At 48.1% G+C, this 4,430-nt stretch overlaps 1 protein-coding gene across 4 annotated transcripts in view; it reads right to left on the reverse strand.

Moving 5' to 3' along the window:
• Positions 1-4,430, reverse strand: part of TPST1 (tyrosylprotein sulfotransferase 1) — a 31,671-nt gene extending 27,241 nt beyond the window's left edge. For 3 of the 4 annotated variants that reach the window (XM_008640345.2, XM_008640344.2, XM_017743023.1), the window contains exon 1: positions 3,562-4,424. The gene's annotated coding sequence lies outside the window, so the exon portion shown is untranslated. Of the gene's footprint in view, positions 1-3,561 lie in introns of all 4 variants that reach the window. The other variant, XM_017743021.1, reaches the window with a different exon arrangement.

Consider the following 4,430-nt stretch of genomic DNA (forward strand, 5'->3'; position numbering starts at 1 on the left):
CCTGCTGAAGGCTTTGAGTGGTGAGCGATGCTCTCGGCTGACCTTTAAGAGAAGAGGGATAAGATACTTCTTATTTCTTGTCTTATTTCTTATTTCTTGAGGTTAAAATGGCTGAAAATTCCCAGTGATTGGCAGGATCAAGGCCTGAGTTTGTAAAGCTTTAGCACATTGGCCTCTTAATGAGGTAAATATCCATGAGCTCGTTTATAAAGAGATCACCAAGGAATGATCTCGCCTGTGCCTGGAAAATGGCACAAGGAAGTGACAGCACCTCACAACCCCCAGCATCTAAAAAATAAAATAAAAAACCCCCACTGCCAAAGACACAGGATCAAAGCTCTGAAGGGAGACCATCAATGCTGCTGATGGGGTGGTGCAGCCCTTTTCTGTGAGGTTCTTCTGAGGGGAGTTAAAATTCGCACAATTAAAGATGAGACAAGGCAGAATTTCAATCCTATCCCCACTGTGGTTCCTTGTTCCAGATGGATTTTCATCAATCCGTGCCTCCTGCAGGGCTGAGCTCGATTTGCCAGCTACAAGGAACTGAATTAAACTCAAATTCTCCCTCCACAGGGGCTGCCAGGGACCTGTCACAAAGCCTCAGTTCAGGCACTGGAGTTTGGGGGCAGATGAGGAGGGTGCTGTGATTCCCTAAAAAAATAACAAAATCCCACAGCTTTTGGGGACAGGCTCATTTGGTGGATCCAAGACCCCACCCTGGCAGGGTTTTCCCAGTTTGCAGTGGATGAACAGCTCAGCCCAGGATGCTGCTTGGAAAACTCTGGTTTGGATGCATTTTTGTAATTCCCAAGTTGGTACCTTCAGGTTTCGAGTGAAAGGGGTGAAGCCCCCAGGCCAAAATCTGGGAGAAGCTGGAGAGTGGTGCCTTTTCCAGAGCTCTTGTTTGGATTCCACTGATCATTTATTTTCCCTTTTGGGGGAAAATTTGGGGGAAAATTCCCTTTGTGGCCTTTTGGAACATGACCCGAGCATTTAATGCTTCCCTGAGCTGCTGCTGGGTTTGCTCCAGGGAGGGACAGCCCTCACCCTCACTGAAACCTCAGGAAGCACCTCAGTTTGGGAATGGTGAGATCCAAGGGGAGAAACCTTCACTCTCAAAAACAAAAAAAAACCAAAAAAAAACCAAAAAACCAACAAAAACCTCTTAAGTAATTCGTATTAATTCATTGAAGATAAAATACAAATCCAGACCTCTTTCCTCCCCGTCCCCAACCACTGGATAACGTCTCCCTCAACCAAAAAACAGATGTCAAATTAAAAAAGTACCACAGAGAAGGATAAAATGCACCAAAGAAATACTCTGTTGAAGCTCTGCCCCTTTATGCAAAGAAAGAAATCCCTTTTTTTCCTTAAGAAACCCAAAATTGCCCCAGCAGAGGTAAAAAATGAATTTACCCTCCTGAAAGAGCACTTTTAAATCAAAACATGAGAGCAGCAATTCTCCAGAGGAGGGAAAAAGCACAGAAATGGCAAAATCAGGAATTGCTCAGCCCATCCCGGTTCTAACACCTTCTCCAGCATTTCCAAATATCCCCACACAAGCAGATATTTACAGTTCATTCCCTTTGACCTATTCCCATGGGAACCTGCTGGATTTGGTTGCTGAATCCCCTGTTATTAAATTCTGCCCATTCCCTTGCATTCAGTCTTTACAGGAATATTCAATTTCTTGTTTTCCTAAGGAAGAAAATCAGACTTTCCCTGCCAGAATTGGCCCAGAAAGGGCAGAACTCCCCAGCCAACAACTGCTGATGCTCATAAAGGCACATAAAAACCTTTCTGCACTCCTGTAGCCAGCAAGGAGCTTTTGCCCTTAGATCAGAGCTTTGGATTCCAACTAGTTTTGGTTCCTTTGGGCACAAATCCCTGCCTTGCCCTTCAGGCTGCCTCTGGCTAACCTGGGATGGATGGAAATCAGTTGGATTTAGTGTTTTGGGGTTTTTTTTTGTGGATGCATCCAGCAAGGACAACACCACCAAACCACGGGGGATCTGGGCGTGCCACCCCAAATCAGCCCTGTCCTCTTTATCTGTGCAAGGACGTGAGAGACTCATCCTGCTTTGCCTAAAATACATTTTCATATCCATAATATCCAGATAAAACGCTCTGGAAGAGGCTCCCCGGGGAAGGGAGCTCCTCAGAGTTCAAGGAGCATCTGGCTGATGCTCTTAGTGACGTGGTTTAGCTTTAGGTGGGGGTGAGGAGCAGGGAATAGGACTTGGTGATCCTTAGGGACCCCTTTAAACTTGATCTATTCCATGATTCTATATCCTATTCTATAAGCACTCACACACATAAAAATAGATACAGATATAAAAATAAAAATAGAAATAGAAATTTCTGCCCCAGCCTGTGGTTGGGGCCCACTCAGCCTCCCTCACTCCCTTCCTCAACAGGACATGAAAGAAGAAAAACTGAAAACAAAGCTCAGGGGTCAAGAGAAAAACTCAGGAGCCACCAAACTGTGGCTGGAGGAGGAGCAGGCACAGCCCCTCCACCCCCTGCCCTGCAATTAAAACTCCCAAATTGTCCCAAAAGCACCTTTTGGAGCCTCGGCCAGGACCCTCCTGCAGTGAGTAAGGAAATGTGAGTGTGGGATCAACCCTCACGAATGCATTTGGGGAACCCTGCCAGTGCCTGCATCTGATTTCTTGCCTCAACTCCAGCCAGCTTTAATGCAACATCAGCCTGGAAGCTGTAAAACACGAGACAAACAGTGTAAACCAATGCAACCAGCAGGACTTAACAGGAAACAGGCTGTGCTCGTCGTTTTGTGGATGGGAGAGCAGCTGGCCGAGGCAGGGATGATCCCATCCAAAACTCCTCACACCCATCTGCTGATATGCAAGGAGGAAAAAAAAGGGGGCTGAAGGCTGATTTCATGGGGGAGTTGGTGCAAATCATCTGTTTGTGGCTTCAAATGGGACAAAAGGCAGAAAAGTCACAAAAAGAGACAGAGAAAATATTATTAAACTAAAAGCCTGGTGAAAAAAGAGTAGCAGGGGGAATGTGATGCCAGGAGATGTTGGGATTTCCTGCTTTTCTAAGGATTGGCAGTGGCATCAGGGCAGGAATAAATGTCTGTGCTCTGGAGCTGGAAATAGCTGCACTTAACACCTCTTTGGGGGATTTGAAGGCTGGCAGAAAGCTCCTGGAGGAATTTTCTCCTCCCAACCATGGCCAGTGCTGAGCACCCAGAACATGGATCCTGTGACGCTCCAAACATCAGGGATAAAGCCAAAACCTGCTGGGGAGAAGGCTGGGAGCCAAGGACAGGACCTGAGATAGTCATTGGGGTCAGCTCAGCTGATATAATCCCTAAATCCACTAAAATCCATCGCCATCCCTTTCCCCACCTCTCTACTCCCACTGCAAGGCCCCAGCAGCAGCGCCTGCTCCATGGAAACCCCACGGGATAACGTTGCTGAACACCCTCACAGCTTCCCAAAATGCAGCCCCACGTGAGCTTCCACTTCCATGAATCCCACCCAGCTCCTGGAAGAGCACCCCAGTCCCCCCCAAAATCCGACCCCAACTCACAGCTCTGCTGGATTTCATCGTTTTAGGCTCCACCAGGCAATTCCGGGCAGATGCCGCCCTTGCCACGGCATGCACTGACCCCACAGGGATCAGCAGTGCTTGGAGAAGGGCTCAGCCTGATTTCCAGCAGCTCAGGAGGATCTCTGCCCAAGCAGAGGCAGCTCAGGACACGCATGGGGACTTTGGTGATCTCTTCCCACCAGCTGCTTTTTCTTCCCCACCCGCTTTTATAGGATCCTGCTGGCTCCCATTGGCTCGGGACACCCTTTTTATAGCAACCACTCTGCTCCATTTCAATTGCATTAAATAATTCCTCAGCTCATTGTCCTGCAGAGATTAGTTACACATAAGCATATTTGAATGATTAACTCCTGGGCTCTGCTGAGGCCCTGGCAAAAAAAAAAACCTTCAAATTTTTTTCAAAAGGCTCCTTCCGACTCTCCCTGCCTCACCACTGCTCCCAAAATATTATGGTTTTCCTTGGAGCCTCTGCTCCTGGCCTGCTCCAACCAGCTCAGCTGGCACTGGAGGGAAGATTTCAGCTCCAGAGCAGTGGAAAAGGCTGGGAAAAGCTCAAAACCCAAAGAGGAAGAAGCAGCCTTTGGAGGTTGAATGCTGAAGAAGCAGCATTTGGAGAGTCAGTCACAGGTTTTGGGGTGAAAACCTGCACATTCCATCTCATCCCACCAAACCTGGTGGTTTCCAAGGGTGACAATCCCAGCAAACAGGGATGGGTTACACATGGACACCCTTCAGCAGCTTTTGGGAGCATGAGGAGGATTTGGGGCCATTTCCAGTGGCTTAAGCCACCTTCCCCCATGGCTTCAGCTGCTGGGGTCTCACCTGAGGTGGTGACACAGGCCAAGGGG

The sequence above is a fragment of the Corvus brachyrhynchos genome, unplaced genomic scaffold (genome assembly GCF_000691975.1).
Source record: "Corvus brachyrhynchos isolate BGI_N302 unplaced genomic scaffold, ASM69197v1 scaffold99, whole genome shotgun sequence".
Taxonomy (NCBI): Eukaryota; Metazoa; Chordata; class Aves; order Passeriformes; family Corvidae; genus Corvus; species Corvus brachyrhynchos.